The sequence below is a fragment of the Corvus kubaryi genome, unplaced genomic scaffold, assembly GCF_017639235.1.
Source record: "Corvus kubaryi isolate FWS band 111438036 unplaced genomic scaffold, C.kubaryi_AGA036_p1.0 69, whole genome shotgun sequence".
Taxonomy (NCBI): Eukaryota; Metazoa; Chordata; class Aves; order Passeriformes; family Corvidae; genus Corvus; species Corvus kubaryi.
The window spans coordinates 1,151,852-1,176,537 of NW_024582057.1; the positions used below are offsets into that span (position 1 = coordinate 1,151,852).

The window sequence follows — 24,686 nt, forward strand, 5'->3', positions numbered from 1 at the left end:
ATTACACCCATTTGTTCTTGTGCCAACATTGTCTGCTAGAGTAAATAGTTCTTTTCCTTGCCTACTGTTTACCACCCTATTGTGTTTTTAGAGAATAATTATTTCCTGTATCAGTTTTTGTTTCTACTAGACTAAACAAGCAAAAATTTTTGAGCCTTGCTCTTAAAAAGACTTCACTCCGGTATTCTATCCAGCTGTACACCTGTTTCACTCTCCACAAATGTGATGAAAAAGATCTATGTGAGACCTCTCAGGTGCTTTAAGCAGTGGCATAGATTTTTTACTTTTCTCTAAATAGTTTTTCTGGTTCATGCCTGGGTGGCATCTGCTTTTTCATGGTTGTATCCCACTGGCAACTTAAAAACCCTGCAGTCAGCTAATATGCATATGTAGATCTATCTCCAGTGTTATTTACAACTGATGTGCTCCTAGTTTATAGCAGATTTTTAAATTAATCCTAGAGTACATGTCTCCACTGCCAACACCATGTGTTTCAAGAGTGAGTTTAGCAGTGTGTATTTTTAATGTGCTTTTTCCAAGGGTAACACATGTTTGGGATAAGATGATGCCAAAGATAATAGAAAAATAAAAAGGAATAATGTTGTGAGACCAAAGGGAGGCACTCAGCACACTGACAGGACCAGGCGTGATATATTAAGGGATAAGGAGTTTTCACAAATGCTTCAGTGTAATATGATTAAACATAAAGGTTTGAGTGTGATACACTGCATACAATACATTAGGACATTCTTTTTTGGCCTTACAAAAAAAAAAGCTGCTTAAATACTGCATTTCAAAATAATTAGGATTATTACGTCAATTACTTCCAGGGTAAAAAAAAGCATTAATACTGCCTGGTCGTAAAGGTTCCATTTAAGGACCATACATTCTGGAATGAAGACTATATAATTCTTATGTTTCAAAAGACATGGACATTTTCACAAGCATGGTGATGATTTTGGACTGCAAGTTCAGATAGCTAAGAATTTGGAAACTTTGAATCCTTAAGAAAATGATGGACATTTCCTCCTTTTGATGTGGAAGCCAGCAATTTATAAAATACCTTTGGCTGTGCAATAATAGATAGCAGAAGGGTAATGAATTCCCACACTTACCAGCTTTGCCCTTTATTAGAAAGATAAACTAGATTCTTGAAGGATTTTTTTAGAGGGAGAAAGATTATTTAAAAGTCATATGATAGCGCTTTTAAAAAAAAATTTTGTGTAAGAGTGCTGGATGAGAAAATTTATTTAAAAGAGTTATCTGCTAGGGCTTGCAGCTTTAGAGAACTCTTGAAAAAACTTTTTTGTCAGTTTTAAATTTGATGGGAATCTGCTTATTGGGAAGGGAGTCTGTATCTGCTCAGGATTATTTTATTAAGTTATTAAGAGGTAGTTTTACTTAGGGTGCCCTCCTTGACTATTGCTACATAATACCTTCTTTGATGGTTGAAGTGGTAAAGCAAGCACATTAACTTTTTGATGCATTATAATTAATGTTTAATACATTATGTTTTGTTTGGGGCAGGGGCACCCCTGTGGAACTGATAGCTGTGCAATAATCACTGCTACAGAAAGCAGGGGAGTGCCTGGAGCGCCACATCCAGCTCTGGGGTCCCCAGACAGGAAGGACATCAACCTGTTGGAGAGAGTCCAGATGAGGCCCAACACAATGATCAGAGAGCTGGAGCATGTCCCCAGTGAGGAAAGGCTGAGAGAATCGGGATTGTTCAGCCTGGAGAAGAGAAGGCTTTGGGGTGGACTAATTGTGGCCTTCCAGTACCTGAAGGGAACCTGCAAAAAAGGGCATGTAGTGAAAGGACAAAGGGAAATGGCTTCAAACTGAAAGAGAGTAGGTTTAGATTAGGTATTAGGAAAAACTTCTTGACTGTGAGGGTGGTGAGGCACTGGAACAGGTTGCCCAGAGAAGATGTGGATGCCCCTCCCCTGAAAGTACTCAGGTCTAGGTTGGAGGAGGCTTTGAACGATCTGGTCCAGTGAAAGGTGTCTCTGCAGTTCACAGAGGGTTTGAAGCTAGATGGTCTTTAGGGTTCCTTCCAACGAAGCCATTCTATGATCCTATGATATGTAAATAGTGGCTTCAAGAAGTAAATTGTTTGATATTTCTGTCATAAGAGTTTATTTTCTTTACCCACAATTCACTGTATTTTTAGAAATATTTGAAACATCATAAACTTGCAGGCCTTCACTGCAGCAGGGTGCAACCAAGTGATCATTTTAACTTGACAAGATTAATTTTAAAACAGTTCTTTCCCTTAATACACCTCTTTCTTTTGTCCTAGCTGTAGCTAGTAAGAGTATTTGTCAAACCGGGACAAAGATTCGTTATTAGTCTTTCCTCTTTAGAGAATGATACACTTTTTGTGTTGATAAAGGAAAAGGATTTGCAAAGTGCCTGACAAAGAGAAACATCACAGAAAGTAGAACATGTAGTAGATGATAACACTACCCTACTGATTTTAATCTCATAGACGTGTTGGGCTAATTAAGAAAGAATTAAACTACACATGACAGATACCAGTCACATTGCTTCATATACTGCTGGAGGATACACAGGACCATAGGGGTGATGAAAGCAAGAACGTACAGGAAAAATGAAATACAATTGCTGCATCCAAGTACGGTGGGTTTGGCATACTTGTTTGACAAGATGTTCTTTTGCACAGCATAATTTTGTTATTAATACAGATTCTATATGGAAAAATATTTGTTAAGTGATTTAATATAGGCTGGGGGTGGGGGGCAAAGAAGAACAGAGAATCACCCTTCAGCAGGTATTTACATGGCGAATGCTTGTATTACTATCTTAATACAAAATAAGAGTTTCTCCTTTTGTGCAGTACTTTCTGGCGCCATTTTGTAATTAAAATCAATAATAATTTCCCAAGCTGAGAAAATTTATGTTTCTCTGAGAAGCTGACCTCATCAATAAGTTAATACTGTTTGGCACTTATAGGGAGAAGCATCCAGAAAATATTTTCTGTGTAAAACAGAAGGGGTTTTTTCCTCAGTTATTTTCATTACATGTGTTAGCTTCTTTGCCATTAGATTTCTTGGAGCTCTGATTCAGGGCAAAATAGATCTGTTGTTTCCTGAAAGAAAATTAATTAGTATGGAGATGGTAAGGTAACTTTGGTGAAATAAATCTGTTTTAAGAGGGTTAAGGTGGAGGTAAAACAGAAGGATATGATAAGTTTCAATTTCACTTTGTAAGAAGTGCCATGTTAATTCAAGAGAAAAGGTGGAACAAAAATCCACTCTGGGGATTAGGAGCTGTGCACAAGCATGGATGCTGCTGTGCCATGCAGGCTAATGCAGGCACATGGCAGCTGATGGGACAGACCCCTGTGCCTTGCTCCAGCACTGACTCCAGCTTCCCCTTCAGTCTGGGATGGGAGTGGTTTAAAATGACATAGTCTACAATGCTATAGTCTTATAATATGAGGGTTTTGGCAACTTGGTCCTGCTTCAGAGTAGTTTAATGCTGAGAGCAACTCTACAGCTGATGAGGATTTTTCTGTCTTTCAACTGACCCCTTAAAATCAGGTGTTTCACGGCATATTTTGTGTAGATGACTGGAGTGTTGCATGCAAGTAGTTGGCGACTTGTGGTTTCAGAGAAGGCAGTGTGTGTACTGTGCACAGCCTGTGTGACTACTGAAATGATACAGCGAGCCACAAATGTGCTCCCAGTTTCAATGCCCACACATTTCCTGCTTCTTCACACACAGAACTGCAATAGGCAGGGCTGGTTTAGGAGGCTCTTTGGGATCTTAGCAGAGCAAGTATTTCCCCACTGGAGTCGGGAAGTGAAAGAAACTGTACCAATTGGGAGCCAAACAGCAGCAATGCAGGACCTATGGCAAGATGCTGCAGCTCATGAAGGTTTGTAATACCATAGGTTACTGTAATTATTAAAGAAACAGGAAATAAATAATCAATTCCTCCCTTATAAGCACTTTATATACGAGATGTGCAAAATGGTGGAGTTGAAAGGGAGATAAGGCTGTTCACACTCTCTGCCCGAGCTGGATGTGGGTTACTCCCTTTCAGGTGTGTGGTCTAAGCTTCAGGTGATGGGAGTGGTTCCATGTTTTTTGAAGTTTTACTTTTTCTTCTTTTTTCATCTTCCTCCTGGCATATCTCAGGCCTTTCCCATGAGCAGTGTCAGTAGCAAAGATTGAGCAGATGTCTCACAGTGCTGTTCCCATTTTGCTACCACAGTATTACATACACTGGGTCACCAAGCTTTCTTTTTGCCTGTTCCCCTCTCTGTCTAAGCCTCAGCTGAACAGTCTGTTCATTTAAAAAACACTATCAAACTCCAAAACCCCCACAAAATTACCCTCAGAAATCCCCTGCAAGTTCACTTCCAAATTTGAAGCTGCTCTTTCTTTTTCTTCCAATTCTGAGACTTTATCTTCAACTTTGTTGAGTCTTTGCAGGCTTTGTGTCACTTGCAGAGTCCTAGAAGGTGGATTACTGTACATTAAGAATAGACTCTTAGAGGCTTCCAGTGTGACTATCCAGGTTAAAAGTCCTTCTAACAAACTTAATCAGTTTAATCATTTAAAAAAAAAGAAACTTTCAAACCATTTTGCCTTCAATAGCAGAAAAAAACCCCAGCAAAACAGACACCCTGAGAAAATGAAAACAGCAAATCCACTTGTTATTAAAAAGTAAAAAATGTTAACAGAAAAGGTATATTTAAAGTAATATTTATGAGTGCTATACACATGAACATTGAACATATATTCCCTTAAAATAATCTAGTAAGGAAATAATACTACCATTTGCATTTCACTTTTGCACATAGATTTATTAAGATAATATATGTATCTTCTTGTTTGATGAGCCATTGCTTTGTCTCTGTCTCAGCCTGTCCAAGATGTATGAATATTGACTAATGTACAGCCCATGGTGTATTATTGCTTACTTGAAGCATAATACTGCATGACCTTGTTTTTTCTCTTAATTATATTTTTCCCCTTGTAGGAAAGTAAGTTTACTCACTCTGAATCATGCCAAACCGCATAATTTGGAAAGGAATATTGTGGCTCTACTTGGAAAGTACTAATTGGGCTCCAGCCATCACTGGGAAAGCTGTATAGTCTTTTATTATTTTAACTGGCCAAATGCCCTTTGTTACCACATTAACAGTCTCCCTATGGTGCATGTAACTTTGATATTATTTTCACTTTTAAGCTAAATTTGACCAGATGAAAGACACAAACCCTCCAATTTTGAAATAAAAAAATAGCATGTTTTGTTAATCCTGCATTTCAGAAGGAAAGTCTGTGAAAACGATAACCTTTGTCTGCTGGCCAAAATTTTGTTCAATAAACCCATCCTGCCAGCTGTTCTCATTGGCAAGAGGAAAGATAATGTTTTGGTATCTTTAATATCTCCATTTTGAGCCGAAGTTTTGCTTGTGCCATCATTTAAATCATGCATGTTAACGTCAGTCTGGCAAACAATACTGCACTTTATAAAAAGAGCTCAGTTTGGATGGTTTCACTGCAGTGTTGCAATAAAGCTGCTTCAGACTACCACATACAGCTTCGGTCACTCACTGCCTATGGACTCTTGCAGGCTCTCTGGACTCTGCTGCTGAGGAACTGCTTTCAAAGTCCTAAAGAAGACACTGAAAGAGATATAAAGGTGCATTGTAGTCCAGTGTCACTAGGAGCTAAAGGCACAAAACATCTCAAAAGACTGGGCTCTCACTCACATGCCTTTGGACCTCATCTCTCGAAGCAGACTGGACAAGGACCAGCTTGGTGACTAAGATCCAGACCCCAGCAGATGAGGAGGGATGGCCAGACAGAAACACTGGCATTTCTAGGAGACAAAATGTGGTCACCTAAAGCTCTAGGCCTAGACAGATACACTTCCCACACTAAGAATATCTGAATCAACATGCGCATAGGGAATGCTCTCTCTCCAGATCCATCTTTGACTACAAGTTTTAATTTCTGCTGGAACATAAAGGGTGCTCTCATCAAGTTTAAGAACATTTAAGAATGTCTTTCTCAGTTTACAGGTAACCTGAAGCCAGAGTGGTTACAGGATCCCACACCTTGGCAGAGGATTATTTCTGCACATGTTTCGAGACAGCTCAGTACTAAAAGCTTACAAGGGGAGGAAAAAAAATTATGATCCTGCAAAAATTTGCTTGGGTCTTGTCCTGAAAAAGTATGCTTGAGGTTGCTCAAAAAAACACAGATCCCTTGAAGGTTTCAAAGATTTCTTAAAGCCCTCAATGAGCACAAGCAAATTGATTGGGATAAAAGTAGGTCTCAAGTCTTTGCCTGTCTAGACATAAAGCCTCTTTCACTAAAATGAAGCATGAGGGAAGACAAGAGAGTCTCATAAAACAAGAATTTCATTCATTTGTGCATTACTATAATTATACTACTGTCTTAAATGCTCTCAGGTTGATGGTCCTTGTGACCTTCCCAGTATGTTTCAAAAAGGGGGACAGTGCAACCTTGCAAAATCTGAAACAGAACTGAGCCCTCCCTGAACCTTATTGGCTCCTTTATAGCTTTCTACTTGTATTTGACAGTGTAGGGCACATTCCAAAGAAAATGAGCATAGTTCCTATGTCCTGCTCACCTACTGCTGTTGTAACGCCTTGATGTAAAAACTAATAACAAAATAGAGGGTGCATTTTGTTATCAGGCCCAACCCAATAACCATGCTAATGATAGCGCAGTTGTACTTGGGATGCAAGTTTTCATTTAAGTACATCTCCCCTGACATCTCCAGTATGTGATTTTTGAAAAAAAAAAAGTATTTTTTCAACTTCTAATTTCCTCCAGAAGCATATAATCATTCAATACCTTTTCCTCTCCTTCAGGTTAGCTTTCATCACCTCAGATACAGCTACAAGTACTTATTTGAAGTTTTCTTGCCTGCTGAACTGCCAGAGCCTTTCAGAGTACATTTCAGGTGAGGTAAATCCATCAATCAAGTGCAAAAGCACCAGGGAAACACACTTTAAAATGACAAATACTTTTTGGTAGCACTCTCTCAAATTACTTCCTCAAATTTGGCTTTTTGCAGTTAGCATGCCTCATGCACCAGCCTGCCCGCTCCCCATATGTCTCTATGTTATTATTAATGTGTACTGCAGTTCCACAAAGGTGTTCTGGGTGGAACTTGGCCCAGAGACCTTGGTCAGAGGGAAACTGTAAACCCTGGCCTCTCTGGAAGGCCAGTGTTCCTACGCCCCTGCTCCAAACCCTGCAGTGGGTGGCTGAGCACCCTGGGCAGCGTTGTCCCAAGCAGCACAACAGGACAGCTCCCGGGACATGGCCAGGAAACATGCCAGGCTCAGCCCTGCAGGTTGAGTTACTGACACTTGCCAGCTGCTCCTTGTGTGGAAGAACTTCAACACCTTCCTCTTGCCTTATAAATACAGGTATTGTAAATAATACAATTATGCCAATAAATAAAGGTAGTGAGTTGAGAGAAAAAGACACATGTTCCATTTTTAAACATCAGTCAGAACAACTTGAAAAAGGTAGATGGTCGCATCATCTTAAATGAAAGGAAAAGTAATTGGGGAAAAAATCCACAGCCACAGTACGTGAAGCAGACCATGAAAGCCATCTGACCTGTCATGTGAATCCTTCTGTATGAAAGAACTATGTTAACAATAACTGTAATGAAATTAGACTTATTATGCATGCATGAGCAATAAACCTCCCCCAGAAAATCTACTACAGTAGTAATCAAGGTTAAGAAAAAGAAAGTGGAAGCTTGTAAAAGATGTATCAAAAGTGACAAGCCCAAGAGGAAGATACCTCCCAGCAGTTCAAGGCCTCAGAGAAGGCACTTTCGAAAAAGCTGCTGTGGTTACAGAAGTAGTTTTTTACCAAAGATTACATCCCTCACAAAGTTTAAGGTGAAAATAAGCCCTAATAAATCACATGCCCAAAAAGACATTGACAGCCATCAAAAACTTGTAGCTAATACTTTTCTGTAGCAAGCAAGACACTTGTCGAAGAATGTTGTAGTAGATTGCTAAGATATAAAAGGAGCACACAGGAGAGAGAAGGTCATGCCAGTGAGCTGCAGGAATTCTTTGCATCCCTGTTTGCTATAAACTCAAGGACGTTCCCTTGTTGGAAGCCCATTATACAGCTTATATTGGAGAGATCACTGAAAATTATATAACTGTTTCTAAGAAAGAGAAAATAGAAGAAATAGAATACTAAGTTGTAGCAATTTCAAAGGATAACGAAAACTAGGATTAGTTTGGCAAAGAGAAGTCAAAGAAGTGAACTCTCTAAAATCATGAGTAGCAAAGACAGGTCAAATAGGGAATGGAACTTTTTTGTATCATGGGAGGCAGTGAACAAGGATGCATCAAATCATTAGCTGTTTGAAAACAAATGAAACCAAAAGCATTTCTTCATACAGCATGGTGGTAACCTTGAACCTCTTTGCCACAAAATGCTGTGGTTTACAGAATTTGGCATGAGTTAAAGATCTCCTGGACAAACTCATCCATCAGTACTTGTTAAATAGAAAGTCTCTACCTCTGACTTTGGAAGTCAGATTGCTAGAAGTTCAGAACACAAGGCAGGTAGTTATCACTACATGATTGTTGTTTTATAATAATCTTTAGTAATTATCCTCCATTTTTGACCACTTTTCATCACTCTTGGAGCCAGAATACCTGGCTAGATGGACTAGCCTGGCTAGATGAACCTAGATGGTTCAGCCTGAGCCAGAACAGCCCTTCTTACATCCTGCTTTTGAAGTAGCCTCTGCAGTCTGTGAGGAGTCCTCCATGGATTCACTTGAGTTAAGCTGTATAACAAGATAACAAGAGTCAGATAAAGGATTCCAAACAGAATTAAGACTGAAAATACTAAGTAGATTTTGCTAAGAGAGCAGGATCACCAAGTAATGTAAAGAAAAGGTAAAGCAGAATTAAACTTGCATATATTCTGTAACTCTCAGAGTAAAAAACGACACCACACATGAGGAGACAGAAAATAATTCTTCATGCCTGAAAAAGAGAAAAATATTCCCTTCCTCCCAGCTGGTGAAATGGCAAGAAAATTGTAATGTGTCCTTAAACTGAAAGAAACTTAATTCTCAGGTCAAAACTTTGTCAACACAAGTTAAAAAAAACCAGCAAAAAACCCCCTCTGCAAATGGACAAATAAGTATACATTGAAAATGAAAAATATATTAATATACAGAAGTGCAAAACCAATAGAAACTTAACATTATCTGCCTTTTTTTATAAAAAAAAAACCTGAGGTAATATAGCTATGTAACCCAATAAAATGGTCTTGGTCATGTCAGTCCTCTGTCATGGAAAATGTTTAAATACAAAATGTTCTTTCATATTCGTTCTGTTAAAGAAATCCTTACACAGTGTGAATTACTCGGGATTCACGCACTTCTGCAGATCTATAACAAGGCACAGCAGCTGAGAGCCCACCCAGAACATTCCATGTTGGCTGACACAGCAAAATTGGAAATCCAGCCTGACAAAGCAGTTTTCAGTGAGCTCATTGCACATGAGACTGTCAATTGACCATTAACTGAGCTTTCCATGCACCAACCTCTACCAAAAGGAAGAGAGAAAAGAGAAGCAATGGTGCAGGGTCTGCAGTCCCCCTTTCCTGCAGCCCTTTTCTCACAGGGCATTTTCTAGGATCTACACAGTACAGCGACAAAGTGAGGCCAGGAAGCTGTGGGACCTGCAGCTTTCATTTCCATGGATCGTTTTCAGTACAAGCCTCAGCTGAAACCTGTTCCCTTTTTCCCATACACTCAAGAAAATATCCCTGATGGTACATGCTTCTTCTACAATTCTTCACAGTGAGACTTAAATTGCTCACCTCTAGTTGTCCCACCTAAACTTTCTTTCACTCCAATTTCTAGGTCAAATAACTGCGTCAAGTAATTTAAACTTTATAATTCATAGGAAACGCTTTGCTTTGAACTAAAATGAATTTTTTTTTTTTTTTGCATTTTCAACCAGTGAAATAAAACTGCAGTCATTTAGCAAACATCATAACCTGAAGTTAGCCAGCAATTTCTTTCATGACATACACTGAGAGAGAATTTTGCTTTTGTAATGCAATTCCCTAATGATCCATAGTGAACACAATAGGTTGCTTTCTGTATAACCTTGAGAAAAATACAAAAGGTATTTCGTTATTGTATGAGATATGTAAACATGAAAAAGTTTCCTGTTGTTTTAAGGAATGACTTCTGTAAGCAGTTATCCATAGTACATCTAAATTAAATAGCCACATTAGAAGGAAGAGAAGCCATTTTGTATTCAGTCATTAAACAGAATCAGGAACAGTTGCTAAAATAATGTATCCCCATTATTCATTACTATTATGCTTCACTTGTAGGAATAGATACCTGATAAGAATTGTACCAGAACTAAAAGCTGCTAATGAATGATTAAAGACTAGGCAGCAGATGTGAAGGGCAAGTAGAACAAGAATACCTCATTCCTTTTTTTTCCTGAGTACACTTATGTGTTCTCCTTCATTCTCTTCTACTAAGTTTTGGTTTCAGATCTCTACCATATAATGGGCTGAACTAGGATGGGATTTGGACTCTTTCCAACCTTGCGGAAAGCTGTCTTTCTTAAACTGTGACAAAATAATCAAAAACTTGACAAATTTTATTAACTACTACTACTACTACTACTACTATTAATGTCCTAAATGTCAATAGAAATACTTCATTTAGATGATTTTCAAAGCATTTCAACTATACTTATGTCTTATAACTAAAATCCATTTTAGGGAAAACCAAAATTTTTAATTTGATGTGTCAAAATCTTGCTTTATAAAAACTAATTTTTCATGGCCTTGAAATCTGATTTGACCTACTTCTGACAAAGTTTTGGCTAAGAAAAATAGAGGCATTTTTGGATGAAACTCATTTTGTCAAAAAGCTCCAAGCTAACTTTGCTGTCTGTGACAGTCTGTACAAATATCACAAGAAACTTCTGGTATACGCAATGGCTTAATCAGCTGGAACTTGAATAACACGCAGACACGTACCTAACTGATCCCCAGCTGACTAGGAAATCTGTGTCCCATATGCTGTTTAAAAAGGGAGGTCGTAAAATTTAATTAGACAGGAGAAAGAATTGGAGCTTGGTTTCCTGGGATCTTTGTTTATTTGTTTGTTTTTAAAATCATCATTCAATGTTTAAAAAAATTTATATGCCTATTCAAACTCCATATATTCACCTAATCCACAGATTGCTCCTGCTTACAAGGTTTGTCATGTACTACCTAAATTCACTGAGAATTTTATTTGCATCCCAAGAATTCAGGTCACAGAGAAACCACCTTGAGAACCCAGGAGATGAGTAAACCCATTATGGACACACATGCTAGATTGCCTGGGAAATTAGCATGCAGTCATTTATACCACAAATGAATGCTTCACCAAATCAGTGTCTTTCAGTCATAGCTGTCAGCAGACTCCTCGTTTTCTTCTTCTTCCTAGTGAAACGGCTCAGGTTTAGGTAGCAAATCAAAACTCCCTGACTCTTCATAGGTAAATTTGCACAGATCTTTCGTAAAAAGCTCACAGACCTCCTGAATCCATGGACTACATGGAGAAAGCAGCACTAGCACCAGTGCTACAAACTTCTTTCCACATAGAAACTCTTCACAATGCACAAAGACTGTGAAGTACCTTTACACTGCTTTCAAAAAAATCCATCTATTTCTAGTGCAGCGACTTTCTGGTTACAAACACAGACCTGTGTTTCTAAGTGACCTGTCCAAGTGACAACGGGAGATCTTTGGGTTATGATTAGAAAGCAGATTGATTATCTAGTCACATAGTCCTGTGTTTTCTGGTTCCAATTCCGGGGATTTTACCCAACCACATTGAGAAAATTTTCCTCCTGCTCAATGAAGAATTGTGCTGGTGGTGCAAAATAGAAATGTTGCTACGTTTCTTGGGCGTAATGAAGTGCTCGTGGCACCAGCAGAGACTTCGACTTTATACTTAAGCCTTATTAAGGCTTAGTTAGCTTTTAGGGTGGTAGGAGAGCAAGCAAAGAGCCTGATGTGCTCTGCCAGAGCAGCTTTATCAAGCCCTGCAGTGGCAGTCCAGGGGATTACCAGCTGCAGCTGCCTGCCTTCGGCAGGGCGGGATGCCAGCCCTCAGCTGCTCCCCTTGCTCTCGTGACTGCAGAACGTGTACAAACACAGTTGGGTCTCCTCATGTCATCTGCACTTAAAAAGCAAGAGGAAAATGCAGGGCCTGGAAAAGACCATCTCCCTGATGGCAGGGCACAAACAGCTAGCTGTCCTCTAGCAAATCTAACCACAGTCATCCCTGCACTGAACCGGGTGTGAGAGTCAGTTCAGGCTAAAAATAATCAGATCGTTTTGGGGAGTGTGGCAGGGCAGGATCCAGGTTGTTGGCCCCATAAACAATTTTACAAGAGCTAAAGGAGGGCATAGGCTGGGAATGAGCAGCTGGGGGCTGTTAAGATGTCATTGTCAGTGAAGGGCACCGCTTCCCTGAATTTTCACTGTAACAGAGCTCGAGTGTTCAGATAATCAGCCACGACATCTGAGATATGGGAGCAGATGGGCCAATACCTGCTTAGAGTGCTCTAGTTTGAGTCACTGAAAAGGACATCTGTCTCTGCTCTCAGGCTGGGTGCCTCAGTGACCCCACTGCAGCTGGGGAGCATCTTCTGTGTGTTTATGAGTGAGTATTTCTCAGAAGCCTGTACTCTGAGTGCTATTTTGAATGAATTTTCACAAGGCAGCCAAAACCCCTCCTGCTGTTAAAATGTGCTGAATATTGAGCCCTTGTTGCAACACATGAAGGTACCACAGCTCCCCAGAGCAACAGCTGCAAGAATGTTTTTAAGATGCCAAGCCCAGCAACCTTTTCCCTTAGCCTTGTTCAACAAAATAATACAGTATCTGAAACTTTTCACTCTGAGGCACACAAGTTTTTGAGACTTCAGCCTTCAGAATGAGAATTTAGCATAGTTAGTGACATCTGAAAGTTGAATTTCAGAAGACAAATACTGGACACCTGTGGCTACATTATCCTTAAATCTAAAAACTTGCCCTGTCTTTTTCCTTGTATCAAACTCCAGGCCCATCACGTTTTTGTCAGTAACACTTGGGCCAGCATACAACACTAAAAGCATATAGAAGTGACTAATATGAAAGGGCTGAGTAAAAGGCACTAAAAAACTAAACCAGAAATAAATCATTGCTTAAGAATTATTGTTTTATTTGCTTGTCATTAAACATCTGTTCATAGGCACTGCAAACGTTCCACTTTGTGCCTGGGCTTAATAGTGTCAACTTTGCAGAGATGCCTTCTTCCTCCTCATTGTTTTCACTTGGTTTCTAGGGCAAACAAAACCCTCTTTTTTTTTTTTTTTAAGTCCTTTAATAAATTAAAGCTGTTATAGAGACAGAAGTAAATAACTGCACAGTATGGAAATTTTTATCCAGCAAGCCTCAGAGCATAACAAAGGTCACTATATGCACCGTATCAAACTCTTTCTTGCTCCCTTTGTGCCCCCCACTCCACATCACCCCAGTAATCCCCAGAACTCTGTGGTGACTGAGTAGAATTTGAAGTCAAGTTTTGTCCTGAAAAAATGTAGAGCTAGCCCTCCTCTTCCTCCCCTCTCCCTGTCATCTGCTGACATTTCCAGATGACAGTGTACTGAATCCGAACTGTTTCTTTTGCTGGGAATGCCATCTGTGAGGTGGCAGCTGGGGTGGGAGGGAAGGCACATAGCAAATGAACAGTGATAAATATAGACAGTAGACTAAATTAGGGGAAGTTCCACTTCTTTCCAGTGTTATGGATCTTTGCACGCTTCCATTAAGTGGATACAGCTTCTCTTTAACTGGTGTTTGAACATCTGGGTTGTTTAGCAAGAGAGCAAAGTCGAAATATTGGAATAGAGATGTCAAACAAGCCAGTTTGGGAAAAATGCAAAAACTACTGAAATTTCCTAAGTCATTTATGGTTCCACTCCATTTCTATCATGTTACACTATCCTGGAACTAGCAAGATGAGTGTACATATTGTCAAAAGGAATATGTCATAAATCATCCAAAATGAAAAATCAGTGAACATCTGAAGGTCATACTTCTTGCAGAGAAAAGATAACACCAATGACCAGATCATTGACAACTGAACATGAATGCTACAAAAAAAATGGTGGCATAACATTTTAATTTCTCATTTTAATATTCAAAAGATTACATTTGAATCACCTTTTTTGCTGCATCACAGAAAGAATAACTCAATAATTAAAACCCCATATTAAGGCATTGAGTTCTGTAAATAAGATGATGGCAGAGGAAATTCTAGACACTAAAATTTTGTTCATATCTCTTCCCTAGAAGATTGCTAACAGCATCATGCCTACACAGAGACACAGAAGGCTAAGGTGGGAAGGGACCTCTGGAGATCTTCAGGTCCAACCCCTCTCAAAGCAGGGTCCAAAAGGTAGCAGGTTGCTCAGGGCCATATTCAGTTGCATACTGAACTCTCTCCAAAGACACAGACTCCACTTCCTATTTGACTCAGTGTTTGATTACCCCCATGGGACAAAAGTTTCTTCTTCTGTTTAATGGAATTCCCTTTGTTTCAATTTGTGCCCACTGCCTCTTACCCTTCCCTGGATACCAGTGAGAAGGGACCAGTTGTGTCTTCTTTGCACCCTCCTGTATTTATAGACATGGATAAGATCCCGCCTAAGCCATCTCTTCTCAAGGATAACATATTAATAAATATTAGTAAAACATTAATAAAATATGTAAATATATACGTTTACTTTGGAATCACTTCAGGAATATCTGCCCTGATTTATCCATGGTTTTCACACTGAATTCAGCTTCCAAGATACCTTTTAGGCAAGTGCCATTGTTGTTAGGAGTTTTATGAACTGGAGAAGGAGACATTATTTCAGCAACGTTGTATCCTTTCCAACTAAATATACCTAGGTAAGTAATTTGGTAAGACATTCTTCTCTTCCTTTCAGTGTTCAATTAGAACATTTCAACTTTTTTTATCTCACTCCTAGGGTTTTTCTAAAGTTCATTAATTTTAACAGCAAACAATCACAAGAAGTGAGCTCAGGCCTTGAGCAGCTCTACAGCCTACAGCTGCACTACACCAGGAGGAACTAAACCACACAGAAGCCTTTTAGTGCATTTTAATTTACAGAAGTTGGATTCACATCCCAAATTCACTTGTTTTACCTTAACTTTCTTGGCTGACTTTATTTAGCATTGCCTGGAAGTAAAGGTCCTATACTCAGTGCTGCAGTTCTACATACACAAGACTTGAAGAGAAGGAAAGGATATGTCATACCAGCAAACAAACTTAGCTGATGTTGGTTCGCTTCAGCAGAATCTGTGTAATCAAAAGTGTAAAACTACATACACGTGTCAGTTGTAATAAGCTTGTCACTCTATCCACTCTTCAGATTTCCTAAAAATGCAGTCCACTGTGGCAGTAATATTTACCTGTAGTGCAAGATAAGACTTTTTCTGTTACGATAATGCACAGACATCTTATATCTTCATTTAGGCATCAGATCTTTTAAAGCTGATACCCCATGCTGATAAACAGGGTTCTCAATGGACAGCATGAAGTTCATATCACCAGCAGTACATATCTCCTCTGGGTGTGGGAAACCACACAGTAGCTACCTGTATAGGTTGCAGTTCCATGTTTCCCCTTCAGGTGACAAGCCAGCTCCCTCCTCCCTGCTGGTAGAGCTGTCCTCACTTTATCCTTGCACCACTGAGTGACATTTCTGCATGGTTGCCCACCAAAAAACCACAAGGTGTCTGCTGCTGGGTTGGATTCCTGATGCCTTACCACACCGAAACTCTTCAGTGACCGTGGTCAGCCAGCACCCAGCCAAGCCACAGTGTCAAGAGCTGACTGTCTTTGCACTCTGAATGACACTCTTGGAACTTTCCAAAGGTATTGGGAAAGTGAGCAGAAGTGTTCTGGTTTAAAAATGGGTCCCCAATGCTCAGAGAACCAGCTGAAACAAGGGGACATGCTACTAACTGAGCCAATTGCAAGCATCAGTTATATTCTAAACATGTATTATTATGTGTAATCGTCCTCTACAGTGTCCATGATGGATTGGTAAACAAAGGTGAGCTAACATGCATCACATAAAAATTAAGAATAGTCCACACCTCCAGTTTTCAATGGGGGATATATTACAACCATTCTGATAACTCCTGTGGGTTCACTTTCTGGCCTTGGTGGAGCAGTTTTCTTTGTCCTTCTCGGTTTACCTTAAAATCTTTCAGTTTGATTAAGAACTTACAATTTTTCTTGAGGAAGAACCTGGAACCAGAGGTCATCTGCAATAAATTCAGAAAAGGTTTTTCACCACTTCCAGTGAGTGGCTCACAGAACAGTAAAGAAAGCACAAGCAGATTATTATGATATTTTAAGAATATTCAATCCCATTGCTTTGCATAAAATTCTACAGAAATTCTTAAGGTGTCAAGTAAGCATCTGAATTGTATTTAAATAAAATTAACCTTACAAAACCACTGTGTTCTTAGTCTAATAATTTTTCAGGTATCTTGATATTTAAGACCTCTCCCCACGAAAAAATCAAATACACTCATAAAAATATAAAGTTTATTGACCCATTTAAGGTTATGTATGAAAATGGAGAAACTACATGACTTCTGATGTGTAACTAAGAGAGAACCATTTGAGTGAACTGGTTCTTATTCCTGAATGGTTCATGCAGCTCATATACTCCCAAAACCAGAAATGGAGTCAATATAATGCATGAGGATCAGATTTTGATCATCCAAGGCCATTTATACCACATCAGAGAACTTCAGCAGGCACTTACCCAAACTCCACAGTCACCTTCAATATCGTAATTCAAATTTGCATCAGAAAACCTGCAAGAAAGCAGGAGTACTATGTATATCCTAGTTTTCTTGAACTCTTTTCTGACACAAAAGCTTTGGTGCTCAGCAAACACTTTCCTGTATTTTGCTATTTGTGGATTTATTTCTTTTAAGTGGCAGGTACTATACATCTGTTTTGCTCTAAAAGAAATATTTGCCAATTCAGAAATGGAGTGATGGTTGAGCTGGGTAACTAGCTTAATAATGAGGAGGTTTGGTAACAAAGCAACTTACTGAAATGGCCACAGAGATTTTCATTGAGGTCCCAAGGGACTTTGTGCCTCCTCTCCTGTAGGAACCTCTCATGGATGATCCAGTCTCCACCTCAACCATCCAAAGTTACTTAGTTCTAACTAAAATGATGTATGCAGAGGATAACTGTGAGAATGACAATCTTAAAAAGAGGCAAATTGTAATTTTAGTTGTGAAGAATGAGCCTACTTTTGAACATCTTACGGGAGCAGTATAGCACTGCTTCTTACACAGCATCCCTCCCCACCAGCATTTTCTGTGCTGGAGTAAAATAAAGCAGCTGGAGTAGGATGACAGTTTGCTTCCCTTCTGATAGTGGTGCTTGAGAAACATCCGTGTTTCCTGGGATGGGTTACACAGGTACATGGTAGCACAGCGGCCACTGCAGACACACAAGAAGAAAACAGTCCAAGGAAACCAAATGCTTCAGCCTGACTCTTCCTGGCCTTCCTGGCTCTGACCTCTGTGTGTACAGTGCAGCCCTCACACAGATACATGTAAAGCAGTTTTTTGTATTAAAGGAATCCATTAGAGATGGATTTGAACTTTTGTTCAGCCTCCTGCCACCAATGTGCACTGTGATCGCACAGAGAACATAGCCCACTTGTCTCCATTTTCTTCCTTCATGAACCAGAAAGTGAATATGATGTGCTAGTAGTAGTTCAGAAGTGGTCAAACTGGTGAATGAATAAGCTTTTAAGCTAATGAATAAGTTGTCATGCAAACACTGATTTTTTTAAATATCCTTTTCCATTGCTTAGTAAGCCTTGATAAATAGGTGCACCAGAAACCAGTATATGCTAGAAATTACATCGAAGCTGAAATCACCACTTTGTCAGGAGGGAAAAAGTTTACACAGAAAAAGGATAAATAAGGTGAAAGAGAAAGGATGGCAGTATGAACAACAGGGGAAAAAACCCAACAGTGAAACATAAGTGCTGTGGTTCAAACTATTTTCTCTGTTTTTCTCTTGGGAGAACATTCAATGAACCTGGGCAGAAATGCCTTTTATTGCCACCTAAACGTCTTCTGAGGTTTCCCCTCCAGCACGTGGAGAGGAACGGAGTCCTCTGAGAGGCAGTGAGAGCAGAAGTTTGGGTAGGTGCACTAAACACTGCCTGGAGGAACCTTCTCCTTCACACACTACTGAAAATTAGGACACTGTCTGGCTAAGTGAAGTACTTCACCTTGGGTGTTCCACATTAAAAAGACTCTTTAGCATTTTAAAAGGGAAGATAGAAGTGTTACCTGAGTATAATTATTATAGAATCCTGGAAATTCAAATTCTTGTTTTTACACATATTCATTCATGCAAATGTGGAACCTGACCCAGAAATTTTATTCAGGTGAGTAATCTGCCTTTGACTTCAGTGGGATTATACTATATATGAACAGAGCAATCAAGCCAGGTTTTGCATTTGCAGTCACCTCCATTTATCTTCAAGGGGGACTGCTCAGTTGTAAAAATGCCCAAATCATGCCAATTTGTCCAGACAAGATATCAAGTCTCCTTTTTAATATTCAGCTTCAGCAATATGGAAAGCAACACTGCCAAATACTCCATAACCATTTTACTGCGATTACTCACATTTTGATTAGAAAATTCTCATTTCACATGGGTGTTGTCACCTGCCCTGTGCTAGATACATCATGTCTGCTGTGCAGTTAATTACACAAACACTGAAAAATGAGTTTATGACCTGGAATGGAGTTTTGATAAACTCCTCTGGAGACATACCTGAAACACAACCCAGGAGAATCTTGAACAGATTCAAATGATTTATGCATATACAATAGCACACACAGCCTCCAAACAAGCTGAAGACCTGCCAGGAGCAGAAGTAGTTCAATATCTGGTTTGAAATGAAGAATGTAGAAGAGACCATAATTGAGGAATGAGGCACTGAATCCTGCAGCAGTGGGAAGGTAAGAAGAATGCTAGTAATTTGGGAGATTTACAGCATCTGTGTACTTTCTGATTGGGCAAAAGGGCGAGGAAGGGACACAGAACCAGAATGGTGAGGACAACAGATATGGAAAGCTTCATATCAACAGTGCTCTGCTGTTTTCTTACTTAAGTAATTAATACTTGGCCTTCTGAGCCACAGGTCTAATTCATCTATCACTCTGTAACAAGAGCAACCCTACCACCTCTCCTATTTTGCCTCCTGTCCTGCACAGGCTGACCGCTGACTGTCCCACTGGCTCAGCTGCCCATGAGTGAGATCAGGTCAATGCTCCGGCTCTACCGGGGCTGAGGTTGTGGCTCCAAATGTCAGCAAAGCTGAGGCAGCAAGCAGCTGCCACAACAAGGAGTGTCCCCACATCTCACTTGCTGTCACCTTCTCCCTACCACCAGCCGTGGTCCTTATCTGGCCCCTGGGTGAACTGGTGCAGGGAGAGGGACAGCACAAGCCAACCCTCCTCAGAGAGGCAGTTGTCAGTGTGGTGTTGGCTTAGTCAAGCCAGTCATTAAACAGCAGCAAGCACAAACCATTGCTAAAAGCTCTCTGAGTGTCTTTTCACATGTGGGCTAGAAAAGTGGGGGGCTGTGGTATTGCTGCAGCAACCAAGAGACCTGAAATAACCAGTATGGTGAGCACCATTCTGAAAACACATTCCCTTATTCCTTGGAGCAAATACATTGGGTGCCTCATACCAAAAAAGAAATAAACTAAACGAACCAAAACAGTAGGTTAGGAGCTGGAAAACAAAACCAGCTAAACATAAATAAATCATGGACATCTTGCAATATAGTAAAATACTTAGGCATTGTCATCTGTTGCTTATTACAGTTTCATTTACATTGGAATTTTCTTTGTTTTCCTGCAACAGTTGTGTTACTGTATTATTTTAAAACTAGTCAGTAATGTGAATAGAAGAGTCTATCTATGCATTATTCTGGCCAATATTACATTATACTGTGTAAGAAATGAGAGTTAAATCAATTTTAATGCACCATTTTAATAAGATGACAACCACAGTTCTCGATTGCAATTATGGAGAAAATTACAATTTCATTGGTACTGCTTAATATTAAGAATACAAAATTTACCTTGATGAACAGTTCATTGTGTAAGATGAACCCAAGCTATTTTTCTTTTAAATAGTGTCTTGGCTTGTTTTATTTCTTAACTTTGACTGTTCAATAAAGGCATAAAGAGTTTTACAGGTAGGGTATACAGAAATGGGCTGACTGGTTCGACATCAAATTCCTGTACAGTGATTTGAGAAAAAAACATTAATTTTGAAGCAGCTCTGGAGGCTGAGTATAGAGACTATTAAACATAAGTTTTATATATGCAGAAAAATTGCTTTTGCATGAATTCACTTTTAAAATGTTAATATATGCATAAGAAAATTGTGTTTCTTAATCTCTGAAGAAACACTTACCACTAGGAACCACTTAATTCTTTTCCTGTGCTTGATTTATTAGCTTATGAAATTATGGTAATAGTTTGCATGTTAATGGTTTTGGGGCTCAAACGACCTGATTTTAATAATGAAGTAATTTATGCAGTAAATGTAATCAGCATCTATGAATCTCACTTAAAAGAACATATCAGTGATTACCTATGCTAAAAACAAATGACTGTCAGCATGGTATACACTGTATGTTATGACAGGCAACCAGGATGTGTTCAGCTCAGCACACCCTTTAGGCTGTCTGGGTTCTGCTCTGACAAACACCACTGAGGCTGGCAACTGCAGCTCTAACAACTGTTCACAGATCTTCCACTGCAGACTGACTTCCTCTATTAGTCATCTTCTAAGGAAAAGGACAAGGGTAGGAGATGGGCATCATCAGAACTGAAGTCTAAGCTGGAACCTGAAGGAATTCCTCCATGCATAGAAGAGTCCTGTGGCACAGAGACCTCACACATCTGGACGAAGCGGGTTGCAGGAAGAGAAGAAAGTGTTTGTTTAGGGAAGAACTTGTAAGTTTTATGAATTACAAGAAAAAGGAGACTTTTATTAAGGATTTGACCTGCATGGCATATAAAAGATGCAACCCCCTGCAACATTTGGTAAGCCTATGTCAAATGGATCCATCACAAGGATTCTTTCCTAAAAGAATCCTTGCCTTTCTGTATTTACAGACCTGCTCACTGTCAGGATGTATATGAACCATGCCTCTGTTTCCTTGTGTCATTAACAGTGTTGTTCCCCAACATGAGCAGAAATACGAGACTGGGCTTTGAAAAGCAAACAGCAATGCTCTCTTTGCAGTAAGGCAAACTTGTGTTTTGATAACCTGCTGAACAGTGAGATTCATTTTGGTATAAAAGATTCAAAAATACATTACTAGCTGCCAAATATGATCTAACTGTTCAAACACACAGACAGAAGCGGAGGGAGGTCAGATTGGACATTAGCCAAAATGTATAAAGTCAATGGAAGAAATCCCATTGATTCAGCAGAGCTGGATCATTCGTTCACCAAAGAAATCTCTAAGGGCCAGAAGTCCTCACCACTTCCAAGGACCCAAACTGAACAACTACGTTTTGTAATTAATAAATACTTGGCATGCAGCACCTCAAGTATGATACAAAACTGTCTTCAAACACCATTTCCAGAGCTGCACATTTTCAAATCAAAAAGGTGTTCTGTTCTGGAGTATGGCTAATGCTCTCTATTCCAGAATTCAGACTGTTAGCTTTATGAAATTTATGTCATATCCTAACGGGGAAAACAAGCAAAAGGACAAGATACTTTAGCATTTTTAGACTTTTATTATCTCAGTCATAGGCTCCATGTAAGACCAAGGAAGGTATGGATCATGCAACAGAAGTCCTTCAAATCTTGCTCCTTCCCATGACTGTGTATTCAGGTGCTGAGTAGGGCCTCCCAGAACCTCACTAAGGAGCCGTGGGAGTGAAGGCAACCTAAAGCCAAGGCTGCTGCCTGCACGGCAGCTTCAGAGAATGGCGAAGCTAACCCTCCCCGTTAGCCCTGGATAGGGACTGGACACGGCAACACGACACCTGATAAAAGCGTCCCTGCAGAGGCAGAGACAGAGACAGGGCTTATTCTTCAAGCGGCAAAATCCCCAGCTCTGAGGAGCCCCGGCTCAGCTGAACTCCGCTGGTGTAATCAGAGCAAACCTGATCAAAGGCTGTGTGTTTGCTTAGGACGCGGATGCCGTGCACGCTGTTACCATGGCACCGTGACAGCTTAGTGAGCTGTCGCCCGTCACCCGAGTCGCTGTTACCGGGCACACGCGGCCGCCCTGCCCCCGCTCCCCGGAGAGAGGAGCTTGTGCCGGCTCCGGGAGAGGCTCATCCATGAGCCCTGGCTGCTCCGAGCTGTCTGCTCCGGCCCTCTCGCAGGCCCAGACATCCCTGTCTCGCCAAACAGGATTTCTGGAGGTGAAATTTCCCCTCCTCCATTTCCCTGTGTTGTGCCTGGAGGACATTCCCCTGACAAGAGGGACCTGCTGTCGGCGGCAGAGGCAGGGTCAGGAAGGCGGAAAATAAAAGGAGAAATTTCAAAGTTCAGACAGTTTTCTTGGCAGACTGTGACAGCTCAAAGGGGTAAGGATCTGTCTGATGTTTACTTGGAAATCCAACAAGAATAGCTTGCCGCTGACAAACTACGCTCACAAGCACAAGCCCAAGCTGCAGAGCCCCAGCACTGGTTCACGCTTCCCATGGGACACACACTCAGACACCCGGACAGCCAGCACCTGCCTTTCAAAAACAAACGGGAAAATCCCGGCATGCTCCGTCTCCCCTGCTTGTGGGAATCTCAGCCTCCTTGGCTGGGTCAGGACGGGGGGCCCTGTGGTTTCCCTGGCTGGGAGAGGAAAGGGAGTGCTGCCATAAGGGCCCTCTGCTCCCAGACAAAGGCTGGGTGCTGGGAAAGCGGCAGCATCCCCTGCCTGGCATTCTGGCTGAGAGCTTTCCACAAGCGAAGGGGAATAGAGGCTCACATTTGTAGGGGGAAGAGTGTGAAATCTGCAAGGAAGAGCCAGGGGAACTGTAGTGCTTCCTCATCTGCTATGCCTTGGGTAGGAAGGCACATGTAACCATGGCTGCTTAGCTGCAGCATGGAAGGCTGGGATACTGGCATTTAAGCTCCAAGCATTGAAACACAGTATTTACAGATGGACTAATTTGCTCTGGGTATAACACTGCATCTCCAGAAAATAGCTTGGTAGAAACCAGTTCTGTATTTACTTATCTGCGTTAAAGCAGAACAGAAATATACCACAACATGCACAAAATGTTAGGTGATTTGAAGCTATCAATTTGTTCACTAGCTGGCTTAAATAACAGCAGACTGTTAGCACAACCATCTTTGTTTCACGCTAGTATTGTATCTTACATCGTGTCTTGATTTAATATCAGGCTTTAAATAATCTGGGCAATAATTCGTTTCCCTATATACTTGTTTTATCCTCAATAAATAAGCCTACGTTCTAACGATGCCTGTAGTTTCTAAAATGTAATCAGCAATAATATTTATTGCTTTTTTGTGTGCCCATCCAGAAAAAGAAAATTGTTGCCAGAATAACGCTGAGAACAATAACAGGATGCAAATGTGCACCCTATTCTTGCAGCTTGCATGCTTCACTCAAGAATCATGTCAGCTCGTGGGGAAGTAGTGGGAAACCTGACCAAATGAGGAGTTCTGATTTGTGTCCCGGGCATCTTTTTGCTGGATTTGTCACAACTAATGCCCTTTTGCTTGTCTCTCTTCACATGCTAGAAATGTACATAGGCCATAACGGGAAATCTACAGATTTGGTAAAAAAATTGCCATGATTTCAAAAACAGGTGAGAAGAACAACATATTGCAAGCTGAGAGGAGAATAAAAATATGAGATTCAATGTATTCATGATTTCACAAACAAAAAGGAGAGAAAAAGCCCATCTTCTAGTAACTGAATACCCTGATAATGCCTAGAAATGGTTAACCATAGGGATACGAGGTTTTGCACATCTCTGCCTCTTTCACTCCCCACTCCCACTCCTGAATCTAACATCTCCTGCCTCCTTCAGTGCTGTTTCACGGCTCTGTGACTCCTTTCCTCCTCCTGTGACCTGCCTCTCAGAGCATCTTTCTTGCTCCCTCCTCCCCAGCAGAGCAGCCCCAGGCCAGGGTGACCTCTCCCTTGGGATCTTTTGTCTCATGGTCTCAGACAGCGCGGAGTGACAGGGAGCAGGAGTGACAGTGAGCAGGATCCCCACCCCAGCGCCTCCCTAATCAAGCAGCGCTCACACAGCTCACATGCCTGCCTGCAGGCTTCTTTCTTTAATGTGACATTGATCATCATGACACAAAATGGTCACAGATATCACTTCCTAAAATTCAGGAATGTGACAGCTAGAGACAGAATCGCTAGTCTATGGCCTGAAGACTATACGGATTATTCAGGTCAGGATAAATCAGGATGGATATTTGCCCTACTTCCATATTCTAGCTATTAATAACCAAAAGCATGC

General features: G+C 40.5%; 1 long non-coding RNA gene across 15 annotated transcripts in view; it reads left to right on the forward strand.

Moving 5' to 3' along the window:
- LOC121674587 overlaps window positions 1-23,664 on the forward strand; it is a 35,088-nt gene extending 11,424 nt beyond the window's left edge. For 10 of the 15 annotated variants that reach the window (XR_006019680.1, XR_006019678.1, XR_006019681.1 and 7 more), the window contains one exon: window positions 5,612-23,664. This is a non-coding gene — a long non-coding RNA (uncharacterized LOC121674587). The remainder of the gene's footprint in view (window positions 1-5,611) is intronic. The other 5 variants (XR_006019690.1, XR_006019686.1, XR_006019689.1 and 2 more) reach the window with 5 other exon arrangements.
- The last annotated feature ends 1,022 nt before the right edge of the window (window positions 23,665-24,686 follow it).